The sequence below is a fragment of the Neodiprion fabricii genome, chromosome 4 (genome assembly GCF_021155785.1).
Source record: "Neodiprion fabricii isolate iyNeoFabr1 chromosome 4, iyNeoFabr1.1, whole genome shotgun sequence".
Taxonomy (NCBI): Eukaryota; Metazoa; Arthropoda; class Insecta; order Hymenoptera; family Diprionidae; genus Neodiprion; species Neodiprion fabricii.
In genome coordinates, this window is record NC_060242.1 from 27,332,671 (window position 1) to 27,350,223 (window position 17,553).

The window sequence follows — 17,553 nt, forward strand, 5'->3', positions numbered from 1 at the left end:
GCAGGAGAGATAAAGTGTGTATTTCTCGTATGAAATGTGAAAGCTAAAATCATTATACATCATATCATATCATCGTACATCATACATCATACATCATACATCGTACATCATACATCATCATACATAGTATCAAAGTTTGAAACCATAGTTTGGATGTCGGACGTTCAGAAAGTGACGTCACCAATTCAAAATCAGCTAGCCGAATTTCTCAGTCTGGAAACAACCGCGCAGTAGAGCGGACGCATGAGAGTCGCGCTCCGCAAATTTCGAGTACCGGGTTCTCAACCTCCCGGATCCCGCGCTTCGGGTCCGCTACGTATTTCGAGTACCGGGTTCTCAACGTCCCCGATCCCGCGCTTCGGGTCTGCTACGCGGTGAAACTCGACTTCCAGGATAAGCGCTCCGTGGTTCCTGGTTCATGTTTACAATAAATTATTTCAATTCGTTTTTCGCGCAACCCCAAATTCGGTAGCTGTCAGTCCGCTAATAAAACTTCCCGACTTCCAGGACAAGCGCTCCGTGGTTCCTGGTTCATGTTTACAATAAATTATTTCAATTCGTTTTTCGCGCAACCCCAAATTCGGTAGCTGTCAGTCCGCTAATAAAATTTCTCGACTTCCAGGACAAGCGCTCCGTGGTTCCTGGTTCATGTTTACAATAAATTATTTCAATTCGTTTTTCGCGCAACCCCAAATTCGGTAGCTGTCAGTCCGCTAATAAAATTTCTCGGCTTCCAGGACAAGCGCTCCGTGGTTCCTGGTTCATGTTTACAATAAATTATTTCAATTCGTTTTTCGCGCAACCCCAAATTCGGTAGCTGTCAGTCCGCTAATAAAATTTCTCGACTTCCAGGACAAGCGCTCCGTGGTTCCTGGTTCATGTTTACAATAAATTATTTCAATTCGTTTTTCGCGCAACCCCAAATTCGGTAGCTGTCAGTCCGCTAATAAAATTTCTCGGCTTCCAGGACAAGCGCTCCGTGGTTCCTGGTTCATGTTTACAATAAATTATTTCAATTCGTTTTTCGCGCAACCCCAAATTCGGTAGCTGTCAGTCCGCTAATAAAACTTCCCGACTTCCAGGACAAGCGCTCCGTGGTTCCTGGTTCATGTTTACAATAAATTATTTCAACTCGTTTTTCGCGCAACCCCAAATTCGGTAGCTGTCAGTCCGCTAATAAAATTTCTCGACTTCCAGGACAAGCGCTCCGTGGTTCCTGGTTCATGTTTACAATAAATTATTTCAATTCGTTTTTCGCGCAACCCCAAATTCGGTAGCTGTCAGTCCGTTAATAAAACTTCCCGACTTCCAGGACAAGCGCTCCGTGGTTCCTGGTTCATGTTTACAATAAATTATTTCAATTCGTTTTTCGCGCAACCCCAAATTCGGTAGCTGTCAGTCCGCTAATAAAATTTCTCGACTTCCAGGACAAGCGCTCCGTGGTTCCTGGTTCATGTTTACAATAAATTATTTCAATTCGTTTTTCGCGCAACCCCAAATTCGGTAGCTGTCAGTCCGCTAATAAAATTTCTCGCCTTCCAGGATAAGGTTGCTGGGTGAGTAAAACACTTTTATAATATTTGATGGCAATTGTAATTATATTTCATCTGAAATATTACAAACTTGTCACGTTTACAATAAATTATTTCAATTCATTTTTCGTGCAAGCACATATTTAGTAGCTATGAATAATCTTATTCAATTTATTACATTATTAATTAATTAATTAATATTCTTATAATATTTGATGGCAATTGTAATTATATTTCATCTGAAATATTACAAACTTGTCACCTTTACAATAAATTATTTCAATTCATTTTTCGTACAAGCACATATTTAGTAGCTATGAATAATCTTATTCAATTTATTACATTATTAATTGATTAATTAATATTCTTATAATATTTGATGGCAATTGTAATTATATTTCATCTGAAATATTACAAACTTGTCACCTTTACAATAAATTATTTCAATTCATTTTTCGCGCAAGCACAAATTCAGTTGCTACGAATAAGCTTATACAATTTATTATATTATTGATTGATTATTTAATTAATTACTCAATTATATTAATCCTTACACAATATTTTCGATGTGTTCTTATACTGAAAATATTTATTACTATTCAAGGTATAACCTGAGGTGGTTGAAGGTGGTCGGAGGTGGACGAGGAGGAGGACGAGGAGGACGAGGATTTGTGCTGGGTGAGTAAAACACTTTTATAATATTTGATGGCAACTGTAATTATATTTCATCTGAAATATTACACACTTATCACGTTTACAATAAGTTATTTCAATTCATTTTTCGTGCAAGCACATATTCAGTAGCTATGAATAATCTTGTACAATTTATCATATTATTATTTAATTGATTAATTACATTAATCCTTACACAATATTTTTCATGTATTCCTATACTAAAAATATTCATTACTATTCCGGGTATTACCCGAGGTGGTCGGAAGTGGACGAGGAGGAGGACAAGCTGGACGAGGAAGAGGACCAGGTGGACGAGGAGGAGGACGAGGTGGACGAGGAGGAGGCCGGGTGGGTCGCGGGAGAGGACCTCTCCTCTCCTCAGAGGAGGGGAGCGGGAGGGGCAGGGAAGGGGGAGAGGCGGGTGGGGGGGAAGGGACGGGAAGGGAAGGGGAGGGAAGGGAAGGGAAGGGCGGGCGGCGGGGCGGGGCGGGGATGGGAGGGAGGGAGGGAGGGAGGGAGGGAGGGTGGGTAGGTGGGAGGGAGGGAGGGCGGGAGGGAGGGAGGGAGGGCGGGAGGAAGAGAGTAGAGGACGGATGTTAATGCGAGCCCGTTAAAGTTAATAGAGCAAAACACCCACCCGCCCGCCCCTTCCCTCTCCCTCCCTCCCGCCCTCCCTCCCTCCCACCCTCCCGCCCTCCCGCCCTCCCGCCCTCCCGCCCTCCCTCCCTCCCGCCACCGCCCTCCCCCGCCCCGCCGCCACCCCTTCCCTTCCCTTCCCCCTCCCCGCCCGCCGCTCCCCCTTCCCTGCCCCTCCCCCTCCCCTCCTCTGAGGAGAGGAGAGGTCCTCTCCCACGACCCACCCCGCCTCCTCCTCGTCCACCTCGTCCTCCTCCACGTCCACCTGGTCCTCCTCCTCGTCCAGCTCGTCCTCCTCCTTGTCCACCTCCGACCACCTCGGGTAATACCTGGAATAGTAATGAATATTTTTAGTATAGGAATACATCAAAAATATTGTGTAAGGATTAATGTAATTGATCAATTAATTAATAATATAATAAATTGTACAAGATTATTCATAGCTACTGAATATGTGCTTGCACGAAAAATGAATTGAAATGATTTATTGTAAACGTGACAAGTTTGTAATATTTCAGATGAAATATAATTACAATTGCCATCAAATATTATAAAAGTGTTTTACTCACCCAGCAACCTTATCCTGGAAGTCGAGAAATTTTATTAGCGGACTGACAGCTACCGAATTAGGGGTTGCGCGAAAAACGAATTGAAATAATTTATTGTAAACATGAACCAGGAACCACGGAGCGCTTGTCCTGGAAGCCGAGAAATTTTATTAGCGGACTGACAGCTACCGAATTTGGGGTTGCGCGAAAAACGAATTGAAATAATTTATTGTAAACATGAACCAGGAACCACGGAGCGCTTGTCCTGGAAGCCGAGAAATTTTATTAGCGGACTGACAGCTACCGAATTAGGGGTTGCGCGAAAAACGAATTGAAATAATTTATTGTAAACATGAACCAGGAACCACGGAGCGCTTGTCCTGGAAGCCGAGAAATTTTATTAGCGGACTGACAGCTACCGAATTTGGGGTTGCGCGAAAAACGAATTGAAATAATTTATTGTAAACATGAACCAGGAACCACGGAGCGCTTGTCCTGGAAGTCGAGAAATTTTATTAGCGGACTGACAGCTACCGAATTTGGGGTTGCGCGAAAAACGAATTGAAATAATTTATTGTAAACATGAACCAGGAACCACGGAGCGCTTGTCCTGGAAGTCGAGAAATTTTATTAGCGGACTGACAGCTACCGAATTTGGGGTTGCGCGAAAAACGAATTGAAATAATTTATTGTAAACATGAACCAGGAACCACGGAGCGCTTGTCCTGGAAGTCGAGAAATTTTATTAGCGGACTGACAGCTACCGAATTTGGGGTTGCGCGAAAAACGAATTGAAATAATTTATTGTAAACATGAACCAGGAACCACGGAGCGCTTGTCCTGGAAGTCGAGAAATTTTATTAGCGGACTGACAGCTACCGAATTTGGGGTTGCGCGAAAAACGAATTGAAATAATTTATTGTAAACATGAACCAGGAACCACGGAGCGCTTGTCCTGGAAGCCGAGAAATTTTATTAGCGGACTGACAGCTACCGAATTAGGGGTTGCGCGAAAAACGAATTGAAATAATTTATTGTAAACATGAACCAGGAACCACGGAGCGCTTGTCCTGGAAGCCGAGAAATTTTATTAGCGGACTGACAGCTACCGAATTTGGGGTTGCGCGAAAAACGAATTGAAATAATTTATTGTAAACATGAACCAGGAACCACGGAGCGCTTGTCCTGGAAGTCGAGAAATTTTATTAGCGGACTGACAGCTACCGAATTTGGGGTTGCGCGAAAAACGAATTGAAATAATTTATTGTAAACATGAACCAGGAACCACGGAGCGCTTGTCCTGGAAGTCGAGAAATTTTATTAGCGGACTGACAGCTACCGAATTTGGGGTTGCGCGAAAAACGAATTGAAATAATTTATTGTAAACATGAACCAGGAACCACGGAGCGCTTGTCCTGGAAGTCGAGAAATTTTATTAGCGGACTGACAGCTACCGAATTTGGGGTTGCGCGAAAAACGAATTGAAATAATTTATTGTAAACATGAACCAGGAACCACGGAGCGCTTGTCCTGGAAGTCGAGAAATTTTATTAGCGGACTGACAGCTACCGAATTTGGGGTTGCGCGAAAAACGAATTGAAATAATTTATTGTAAACATGAACCAGGAACCACGGAGCGCTTGTCCTGGAAGCCGAGAAATTTTATTAGCGGACTGACAGCTACCGAATTTGGGGTTGCGCGAAAAACGAATTGAAATAATTTATTGTAAACATGAACCAGGAACCACGGAGCGCTTGTCCTGGAAGTCGAGAAATTTTATTAGCGGACTGACAGCTACCGAATTTGGGGTTGCGCGAAAAACGAGTTGAAATAATTTATTGTAAACATGAACCAGGAACCACGGAGCGCTTGTCCTGGAAGTCGGGAAGTTTTATTAGCGGACTGACAGCTACCGAATTTGGGGTTGCGCGAAAAACGAATTGAAATAATTTATTGTAAACATGAACCAGGAACCACGGAGCGCTTGTCCTGGAAGTCGAGAAATTTTATTAGCGGACTGACAGCTACCGAATTTGGGGTTGCGCGAAAAACGAATTGAAATAATTTATTGTAAACATGAACCAGGAACCACGGAGCGCTTGTCCTGGAAGTCGGGAAGTTTTATTAACGGACTGACAGCTACCGAATTTGGGGTTGCGCGAAAAACGAATTGAAATAATTTATTGTAAACATGAACCAGGAACCACGGAGCGCTTGTCCTGGAAGTCGAGAAATTTTATTAGCGGACTGACAGCTACCGAATTTGGGGTTGCGCGAAAAACGAATTGAAATAATTTATTGTAAACATGAACCAGGAACCACGGAGCGCTTGTCCTGGAAGTCGAGAAATTTTATTAGCGGACTGACAGCTACCGAATTTGGGGTTACGCGAAAAACGAGTTGAAATAATTTATTGTAAACATGAACCAGGAACCACGGAGCGCTTGTCCTGGAAGTCGGGAAGTTTTATTAGCGGACTGACAGCTACCGAATTTGGGGTTGCGCGAAAAACGAATTGAAATAATTTATTGTAAACATGAACCAGGAACCACGGAGCGCTTGTCCTGGAAGTCGAGAAATTTTATTAGCGGACTGACAGCTACCGAATTTGGGGTTGCGCGAAAAACGAATTGAAATAATTTATTGTAAACATGAACCAGGAACCACGGAGCGCTTGTCCTGGAAGTCGGGAAGTTTTATTAGCGGACTGACAGCTACCGAATTTGGGGTTGCGCGAAAAACGAATTGAAATAATTTATTGTAAACATGAACCAGGAACCACGGAGCGCTTGTCCTGGAAGCCGAGAAATTTTATTAGCGGACTGACAGCTACCGAATTTGGGGTTGCGCGAAAAACGAATTGAAATAATTTATTGTAAACATGAACCAGGAACCACGGAGCGCTTATCCTGGAAGTCGAGTTTCACCGCGTAGCAGACCCGAAGCGCGGGATCGGGGACGTTGAGAACCCGGTACTCGAAATACGTAGCGGACCCGAAGCGCGGGATCCGGGAGGTTGAGAACCCGGTACTCGAAATTTGCGGAGCGCGACTCTCATGCGTCCGCTCTACTGCGCGGTTGTTTCCAGACTGAGAAATTCGGCTAGCTGATTTTGAATTGGTGACGTCACTTTCTGAACGTCCGACATCCAAACTATGGTTTCAAACTTTGATACTATGTATGATGATGTATGATGTACGATGTATGATGTATGATGTATGATGTACGATGATATGATATGATGTATAATGATTTTAGCTTTCACATTTCATACGAGAAATACACACTTTATCTCTCCTGCCGATTCCAGACTCAAGCGGCCAGGCCCTTCGATGGTCAGCCGTTGACTGAAGATATATTCTTCAGTGAACGGGTCGGCTAATAACGCTGCCGTTCTGCGACAGTTGGATGATGAAAAATTTCGCTCGTATCTTTCAAATGTGTGTTAAAATACACTCGAAGTGTTAAGAAGCGTCGTTCTTTCTCTCCCTATTACCTTTCTAGGTCTTTAAACCACTACGCAGCGTTAAATACCGTCTCATATACGAAGCATCCATTTCATCTCGTTCAAAATTAGCGCATCCGTGATGTATTACAGTTACTCTGAATTTTTTTCCATCCGAATACTTTTCGAAAAACAATTCTGCTCCTCTACCCAACGCAGATACTTCACTTGCGACCAGCTAAAACAACGTTTCGATTCTATGCCTATGAAAATTCAAGATCGAGAGAGCAAATGAAAAGTTGTTGGAATAATTATGAATACTAATGTTATGGAATACATCGAGCGCGCGTCGAATAGAATCCCATTTCGAAATGAATAATTCTTCTCTTTTCATATCATAGCTAATCTGGTAATATAGCTAACTAGGATGGTTGGAGGTGTTCGGAAATGTTAGGAGGTGGTCGGCGCTAGCAGAAGGTGATAGGGGGTGGTCGAAAGTGGCCATTGATGGTCGGAGGCGGCAGGGGGAGGTAGGTGTTCGAAAATGGTAGGACATTTCAAAAGTTAAAGTCGACGATGATCCGGTGCATCAATTTTATCGTATATTTGATAAATTATTCCTAAATACATTGAAACATATGTATTTGTAATGAAATATCATGCAATGAGCTGTGTAAACTATAAACTATAATTTCTATCGAATAGCTGCTTTCATGTCAACAGGGTTTTGAGACTCAGTTCAGTTCGTCCTCCTCCTCGTCCACCTCCGACCACCTCCAACAATCGCTAACCACCTCGAACAACCACCGATAACCACCTCGGGTTGTACCTGAAATGGCAATAAATATTTTCAGTATCAGCACATATCAAAAATATTACGTGAGGATTAATATTTAAAAAGTGCTGGAATAAATTTTCTCTGGCACTATTCGGACGCAATTTTGCGAGACGAATCGATTTAGCGCAGTCCCGATACGCTGCGATCAACGCATCAAAAGTTACAGCCAAAAAACGAAAACCCGTGATTTCGACATTTTTCAGCAGGTGCTTTTTACTTCGTCACTTTTCTCCTGTTGATCCCACGCTGTTTTCGCTGCGTTTTCTGAGTTCCTGGGGGTCCAATTGGTCAGAAAAGGGTCATACAAATCGAATCGGAGACTAAAAGTTTTTCGCCGAAAAAAACAGCAAGGCTTACCCCTTTGTATTTTTGGCGAAAATTTTCGCGATTTTGAAAAGCGCCGAAATAAATTCTTTTACGCACTATTCCGACGTAATTTTGCGAGAGAAATCGATAGGGCGCAGTCCCAATACGCTGCTGCTACGTGGGGGTGAGTGTGTACTGAGCGGTAGTAGTTAATGATTAATTGAATAATCGAGCTCCCCCGTAACGACAATGAATAAATATTAAAACTAAGAAAAGACCTACCTTCCGATGAGCCGGTAATTTGTAGGATCGTGTTGCTATAGACCTGTACAGGTCTGTGAGGTTTGTTTAAATTGTTGAGGCAATTTTGTAATAATTAAAATGGGGAAAAGGTCGTTCAAAATAAATGGTTTAATATGGTTTAACTGGTAAAAGATGAAGTATATTCTGTTTCGATTTGGTGATTGAAATGTCTGGTAACAATCAATGGTGATAATGTCATAAGAGCCGAAAGCAACAATTTATAAAGTGTTCAAGTTTATACAAATCGTGTGTTATTCTATCCTAAAGGAAATTATTATTTGGTACCAGGAACATCTACTCTGAACGATGCTTATAACTAGCTGGTCGTGATTATTCGATATTGTATCTCTATTTTTAGATTATCTTAAATCTATTATATATCCTATTGTTAAGTCTTGTTGGTTAATTCTTGGAAACAATAAGTATGATTTATTGCGGTAGTGAAGCTACCCACCAATTTTAGACTTGCTTTTAAATGAATATTACTGAAGTAGATTTTGATTATAAAGGTGAAACAAGAATTCGTTCAATTTCGAAGATTAACACTCGGATTGACTTATCTTCAGGTGAATCGGTCGACGAGATTGAGAGCCGTCGGATCGTGTCGGTCTGCGTCAGTAGAATTCTGGACCAGGGCCTCACCTCAAGTTCGGAAGAGTTGATGAATCGAACGATGTTGAACGTCGGTCACTTAGTCTTTGTAGATTTAGAATGATATCTTACTATCGAAAGCTATAGTTGAAAATGTTAATTTGCTGATTTTGACATATGTTAAAAATGATTCCAAAGATTATTTATTAAAAATAATAGTGTAGTTATTATTATCAGCACTTAAAGTTACCTGATTCGGTTGAATCAGGGCCGAACTCAATTTAATTACGGAAAATGGAATGGCATAAAAATGTCTATTCTCGAAATGATGAGATTTAGTAAAGCACAGAAAAGATGGAAACGTAGAAGATAGTGAGTCTTTTGCAGCTAACAGAATAACTGAATGCTCGAATTTGACGAATTAGCGCGAGACTTTAGGCCGGTCACAACTAAGATTTTCCGAACGCTACTATTGCTCAAGAAGGGCTAATACGGGTTGATGTCAACGCACCTCGCGACTTGACAGACGAAAGACGCGGCTTCTTGGGCCCGAGGGTCCAAGGAGCTGCAGTTGTAATAAGTTACAACGGTAATTAGCCAATGAGGTGCGAGGGCGATCTCCTGGCGCCCAAATCGACATGGTCAGCGTTACTTCATGCTCTTTGACGGTGTTCCGACGATTCTTAATCTCGTCGGTGACACATTAAAAATATGAACAAGAAATATTTACATACAATGTTCACACATTCATTCATACATTCTAATAAGTAATCTATTTTAATTTGGTGTTTCCAAAGGTAGTGGTTTATCCTAGTTATTGGTTATAGTTTTAACTTAAAAAGAGGGATATCTCCAGGCTGAGCGCTACTGATGCTAATTCAGCAGTCTCCTATTTCAGTTCTTGGTACCAGTTAAATAGAAGAAAGTTGAACCTTATACTAGGGATCATTGTTGGTCTCTACGTCACTTTTGCCGGGAGGGGTGGAACTCGCCGTTACTAGAATATGAGATTTTAATGAAATAATATCTGTGCATTGAAGAAATTAAAGAAATGAAATGAAATGGAATTTTGAAAAAGGTACGCCAAGGCGGTACGTCGGGGCGTAAAACTGCGATCAACGCATCATATGTCACAGCCAAAAAACGAGAACCGGTGTTTTCGACATTTTTCAGCAGGTGCTTTTTCCTTTGTATTTTCTCTGCTGTTGGCCCTCCGCTCTTTTTGGTGCGTTTCCTGCAATCATGGGGGTCCAAGACGTCAGGAAAGGGTCATGCAAATCGAATCTGAGACAATAGATTTTTTGACCAAAAATCGTAAAAAAAAGGAAGGCTAACCCCTTTGCACTCTAAGCGAAAATTTTCGCGATTCTGAAGAGTGCTGGAATAAATTATTTGGTACACTATTCTGACGTAATTTTACGACAGGAATCGATTGGGCGCAGTCCCAATACGCTGTGATGAACGGATCAAAAGTTACAGCTGAAAACAGAAAATTTTTATCGTACCTTTTCTGCTGTTGGTCCCACGCTCTCTTCGATACATTTTCCGAGTTCCTGAGGGTCTAATCACTCAGGAAAGGGTCATACAAATAGAATCTGAGACCAAAAATTTTCGGCTCCGTAAATGAAGGGAAAAGTAAGGCTTACCTCTTTCCAGTTTGGACGAAAATTTTCGCGATTTTGAAAAATACAGCAGCAGCGGGTTATAAGTCAAACTCTAAAAATGGAAAATTCCGTTTTTATGTCCTTATCTTCTGCTCCTATGATGGGTTGAATGCCTGTTCTGGTTTCTTTGGGGTCCAATTTGTCTAGAAAGAGTTTTTCAAATCGATGGTTTCCAATTTCTTTATTTGAAGCTTGCCCATTTTGAATGATGTGAGAATTGATTTCTCGTCATTCTGTATTGACGGTTTTTTAGGGGAGAAGTCGATGGCGTGCATTCTGATCACGATGCGAGCAGATGCACAAAAGTATTAGCAGAAAATCTACAAATTGTTCACGCGTTCTACGATGATCCAAATGTCCCCTTGAGCTTACTCAGGTGTCAAATAATCCACAAAGGGTCCATCAAATTGATTTCGAGACGTGAAGTTCCAGGCCTTACAATAAATTCAACGGACTTAGTTACAGCTGTGCTTCAACAATTTCCATGTAAACGTGTAACCAGATCATCTTGAATCACAATCCGACATCATACAAGAAAGCTAACAAGACGTCTTGTTGAATTCCTTCAACCGTTGTCATTATAGCTGTCTCGCGTTCTTCTGCGCCTCAATTAGTGGGAAATGTGCTGAAAAGGTCTCAACTGCATTACTTTTTCTTCTTTCTTTTACCATATATTGTCAATCCCAAGGATCAACTATACTCACATTAGCTCTCGATAATATTTTCACTCCTGCTAATCATACTTTCTTCTCGGTATGTCTAACGTACAACCAGAATTTCCTATATTTCATGATTATCATGACGCTGTTCATCCAAAAGTTTCATCGGTAGATCGGAACATAGATTCCTAAATTGAGAATACACTATCAGCAATCATTGATTTGCACAAAAAGGGTCTCGAGGCAATCGTGTACGTACATAGCTTTTCTTCTCGATCTACGACACCCGGAAATTAATTCTCGTTTTAACGTTACTGGATAACGTCGTATCATCTCAAGCTTCGCACGACTGATGGTTGTACAAGGTTCTGCTTCAGGAGGGTAAGCGTCCGTCGATCGCATGCGGACTGCCGAGCTGTTCCCGTCCGTCGGTAAAATCAACGTAGATCCCCGAGGTAGCAGCGAGACTGACGTGGAGGATCCCTAGCGATAGCTGCAAGCGCCTGACGCCCGCGGTTACGAAATTCTACCGTTCTTGTGTCCTTATCGACGCCCCCGTCGTTGATCGGTGCTGCACCTGCCTTCGGATGCCACCTGCCGACTGTGGTTCACTTCCGGCAAATACGCAAATACGAATTAATGAATTTAGAAACGTGAGTACGAATGAAAAACAATTGTCTTTTAAAAAGACGATGACAAAATTATTATGATACAAGCGGAAGAGGAACGGACTCAACATAAGGCAATGCATCGACTCACGGCATTTTCATCTGCGCCCGTTTAGAAAAATCAAATTTTTCACCGCGGTGGAGCGAGAAACCGATCTAAACTCCGGAACGAAAAATACTTTCTTAGTGGCTGAGTGAATCGGCTCGCATTCTTCGGACACAAAGGTGATTTCCGTAAAGAAGCCGATATCAAAAAAGCCTTGTGGGTGTACAAACCACGAGCCAAGCAAATCGGTAAGCTCGAAAGACGGCCAAAGCTATACTCATCAATTAAATTAATTCCCTGTCCCCCTTCCGCATCACGTATGTAGGTATAACGTATAGAACACCCACCCATACTGCATGGGTTTACGTGCCGCAGGATGCTTCTGCAACTCGCAGGAGAACGCGGCTCATTGTGCAACGCGGAATACGGCGGCGCAAATAGCCGCTAATATCGTTGTCCGTGATGCATATAACTTCCATTTGCCAGTTCTCTTGGCACAAAGGACTCGCCACTTGGTACATACTTTCCTCATACACATATACATCCATAGGCGCTTATAAATCGTACCTAGGTACTGTGTATGTAGCCGAGTACCAAGGAAACCGATTGTCCCGCTCAGCCTGGTGAGGCTCCTTCCTTCTCCCTCGCTCCGCGGAAGAATCGCTCGGATCTGTGGATCATTCCTTTTCGCCTTCGGTATCTGCGGTACCTCATGCCTTATGCATCTTACTATCGTCAACGTGGGTATCCAGTCGTCACCGCAGCTTCACCGTCGAGTAGGTACAGGATATTGTATACGTAAAAAAGCTGGAAAAATTCACGGGGGTATAAGGGATATTTTCTGCATTATTTGAAAACGAAAGCTTTACGGCTATTCTGCAGGTGAGGATACGCTGCACACAGCGACGCAGCTCTCCATATGTCGTCACTCCGATACGTAACTTTCCTTTTGACTTATCCCGAAGCTAACGGGTGCATCAACGGGTCACGAAGATTGAAAGTTGTTATTCGCTTTTTTCGACTTATCCCGAAGGTAACGGGTGCATCAAAGGGTCACGAAGATACAAACTTGTTATTCGCTACTCTATCTTTTCAGCTTTTTCTCGCCCATCCTTCGTCACTGCGAAGCTTTGATCTTTCTGGAATGTCAGAATGAAAATAACAAGAATCAATTATCACACGACTTTGACTCTTTGCGACGAGCTGTTGTACGATTTAATTATAACTATCGACTGTGAGAATACTTTTGACGCATGAGTAAGTGAACCGATCGTTGAAAAAAATGAATATTAAATTTTTCCTCGAATGGCAACTAAGGTTTGCTTCGGTTGACTCATACGAAGACAAAAGTTTGTAATAAAAATACCTGCGCAGGTTTCATAGTTTTCAAAGACCGTTATAACGTGTTATGAATTATGAAATGCGGGAAAAAATCAAGAAATTTTTCCTATACGAAGGTTTAACGACCCGCACGAATCTGCATCATTTCACGAAACGAGTTCACCTGCAACAACAGATACGTTTCTCGAAACGGAGCGGGAAATCGTCGATGCGATCCTGTGCAAAGAATTGGGTTTCACGGTAAGCCGAGGTACGTACGCCAATGCGTCGTCTGCAGTATCAATAGGTACGACATAGTGTAGGTAGGTATAGACTGTAGGTCGAGGACCGGGACTCTAAGCTACGGCGCGCACACATTTGCCTATGTGAATATGCACAAATAGAGTAGAGATGGTGCCGCATGCATGTACGTACGTGCTGATATAGAAGATACACCGTCGAATTGACTGTCTGGAGAAATGGCTTATGTAATATCTCACGGTGTATAATAGGTCATTGAATTTTGACGTAGTAGATAATTAACGGGGCTGCCACGCGAATCTGGCTCCATTTTAATTATTTCACACCGTGCGCGAAAGAAAGATTGCAAGTGGAATAAATATGAAAAACGAAGATTGTGAACAAATAAGACAACCGGCAAACGGGAAGTCGAACTGCGTCGTTAACCATAATTAAGGACACCTTTGTCTACTTCATTTCCTGCGCGCAATGTACGTATGGACCTATCTTCACACATCTAAAATGCCTCCGAATATTTATAAATATTCGGTACATAAAATCTATAAGTAAACCGAAGCTGACTATAGTTAGGGTTTATTTGGGTTTTGCCTCTTAGCCAGCCAAAAATAATTTTAAATAACTCGTCTCGCAAAAACATCAACAAAAATATAAAAATGTTATTGAATATCTGCCAATTATTTTTGCAAAGTTTTAATCCCTGAAAGAATCTGTGGAAAAAAAATTTTGCCTCTGCGTGATAAGACTAATTAGTAACGTTAATTGATGGACGGATACGTATATTGCCAAAGGTCGAGCATCAATTTGCTAAATCCATTTTATAAGACTTTGATTTTTGACTAATTACTTTCACCATCATCGAGCTTGCCTCTCAGATTTACAATTAGCGAGATTGGAATATTCCCCGTGTCGTTGATTCGATTGTAATTGACAAATAATTCTGACGCATATCTCCACCCGTGTCTTATCACCGATGGTTTTATATACTACTCGGCTGATGTGTTCTATCATTATTCCGAATTCATCGACGATTAATTTCATCTGCAAATCTTCGGACGATCAGTTTTAAATTTCAGCACACGATAATCACTCGTTGGTTCGTATTACTTCGAAATGTGGACTATCCGAGAAACGCTACAACAGCAGCTGAACAGAATTTTGGCATGCGCGAAGAATTCACGGCAAATGCCAGATATTATTTTCAAAGATATGCCGGAGTTGATTCGTGCGAGTGGAAGTCGCAACTTCCTGCACGCTGAATATATTCGCGTTGCGAATTTGCTCTACAACGTTCAAGAGTGAAGTATGAGACCGTTAAAACTACGCTGCGCGTTTGCTTACATGATTATTGTATTCGCAGAGACCGAGGCAATTTCTTCAAACGTCAAAATTCACTGTTTTTTACCCGTGTACCACCCGCTGGGAAGACCGATGTTCAATCATGCCTAGGCATGTGAAATTTCAACACTTCGCTCTCGTCGTCTCGCAAATTCCATGATTCACACCGGATCTCGAGGCATCCGTGCGGGTTAATCGGCCCCCAGTTAACCCGCAACGTGACCTCGCCCAACTTGACCCAAGTTGACGGCTCGGTAACGTCGAGCAAAGATGCGTCGGGATTTCGAATGCCTTGATTCCACCGCCATTTACACCTATTAGTAACACAGAGCATTAATATTCACATGCTCGTAGTGAGCCTTCCAACGTTACATCGATAACGATGAGGTAAGGAGTTTTTTGAACACGGAACTGCAGACTTTGGTTCCTGGAATACAGATGGTGTTTTTTCCCAAATTATACATGGTACTTGTATATTAGAGTGAACCACCGTGGTTTTAGGTTTTCGGGATACTCTTGGCTTAAACGAAGTATATAATAAAATCGAATATATGTATTGAAGAGAATCTGCTAATACAGTTCCTTGTTTTTATCAATTATTACCGACGAAGTAAGCGAAATTTTTCTGAAAGCCAGAAGGAGAACCTATTCTACTGCTCAGTCAAGGCGTAATCCGAAGACTCGGCGCAGACTACTCTGCAGCCGGTTGAATACGGGTATACCTGACATAGCATCCGCTTAACCCGTCGACTGAAAAAACTTCCCTATACGCGTGGTTCACAGGAATCGGCAAAGTGTGCCAATTACACACACGTCAAATTCCCAGTTTCGAAAATTGAGCCACGAAGTCAGGGCGCATCTGTAAGTCTGCGTCCGATTGCTTGCGTGCAAGTCTACAAAACTATATTATACAGCTATTCCTAGAGCCCAGCAGCAATTAACCATCCAACGCGGTATGTAAGCGGAGGAGAAAACTTGAGGCCGAAGGTAGATGTAGATAATACCCGAGGTGGACGTATACCAACCTCGATGCAGCGTGGGTGCAATACACGTCCAGAATCGCGTACTCGTCGCGCGTTTCGCGTCCGAGTTGAGTCATTTCGCGAGATGAGTTTGCCCTCTACTTCTATCCTCGGTCGTTACGATATATCAATCGGGGAAAAAATTCGTTTGCAGGGAGGAAAATTAGATAGCGGCGGCTGGCCAACTTGGTCAGGTGTTATCTGGAGGCAGCATCCGTTCAGGAAGTAACATTGTATATGATACACATCGTGCACAACATACACCCGGAGTCACGCAATGAAATTCTATCGTATCTTTTCGCCCGCAGGATTCTTCCGTCTCTTCGGGCTCTTTCGAAACGCGCGGGCCGTTCGGCTTTGCCGAGGAATCATGAGCGATAAATTTCGAGATAACCGAAGCCCAACGTCCAATGCCGATGACTTGATCGCGAGATCACGAGAGGCACACGCATATTTTTTAAATTCACGTATTGGTATTTATTTATACACAGATCTCAATACACAAACGTACGCATGGAAATTTGCGAGCTCGAGAACGGAGAGCCGGAATTATGAAGGCAACAGAAGTTGCAATTATTGACCGACTAAACCGCAGCAGAAAAGGAAGACCAGAGGTTCCTGAGAACCGCGGACTGATCGCCAAGCAGACGTCGGTCTTTGTCTTATTCGGGGCCACCGAGTCACGAAGATGTTTTGCTCGGAAGAGGCGCAACGACGTCCAGAGCCGTTCAATTAACTCCCCGGCGAATAATTGATCGAGGGAGGAACTGCCGGCTATCGGATGGAAATGGGCGTCGCTCCGAGGTTCGGCTTTTCGTTGGGAAGGAAGGATCGGGTGAAAATATACCCTGCAGTGCGGGAAGGTTCAAAATAATTGACACTTCGCTCGTTTTACGATCCTCGATCCTCCTCAGCAGCTTTTGCGTACGCGGAAGTGAACAAAGAAAGCTTTCTCGCCTACGTTTTGCCGTTCCCCGGGTGTTTGCTGCGCGTCCAAAATACTTTCGATTCTCGGATGAAGTTGAAAATTGAGAACCGGTAAACAGTGATATAGCTGTGACATTAACCGATCAGTAGAACCATCATCTCTCGAGCTGGTTTTCAACAATGAGGTACGGGAGGAACGAGGAATCCCGATGATAAATGGGAACAATCAAGAGAGATAATTTGACATCGTTTGGGTAAACATTTAGATTTCTATTCGTTGGATATTATGAATGGCTTGTTTGGGCGAACGATCGTTTGCCTAACGGCAGGTTATTTATTCCTAATGCCGATATTTATTAGAATTCGAATAAGGAACACGTTATAATGTTCATAAGCGGAGAGTTTATTTGCCACGACTTTGGTTTTCTAAACCTGAGTAAATCATGCTCGTTCGAATCGAATGAAATTTTTCAATCGACGAAAATGAGGTTTAAAAATTAATGAGTTTCTTATAAACGTGACGCTTTATTTGACCCACGCACACACACATGCATACGCGCACACACAGACAATTGTGTAATCATAATTCATACGCACTTTCACGACGATAAAAATTTATTAACCGCATTAATAAACACTCACATGATCAGCTGTCTTCGTAATAAATAATTTATTACTCGCATAGTGACAGTTACAAAATCGTTTAGCGACCACTGATACATTCATTTGGGCGTAATTAAAATATCAATTTTTTTGTGACGATGATGAAAATTTCT

At 42.4% G+C, this 17,553-nt stretch overlaps 1 long non-coding RNA gene across 1 annotated transcript; it reads right to left on the minus strand.

Moving 5' to 3' along the window:
* Positions 1-10,937: 10,937 nt before the first annotated feature.
* On the minus strand, positions 10,938-11,641 carry LOC124179516. Its single transcript, XR_006870084.1, has 3 exons — positions 11,458-11,641; positions 11,244-11,386; positions 10,938-11,164 (listed from the first exon to the last, which is right to left on the minus strand). It is a non-coding gene; the product is annotated as an uncharacterized LOC124179516 (long non-coding RNA).
* Positions 11,642-17,553: the final 5,912 nt, after the last annotated feature.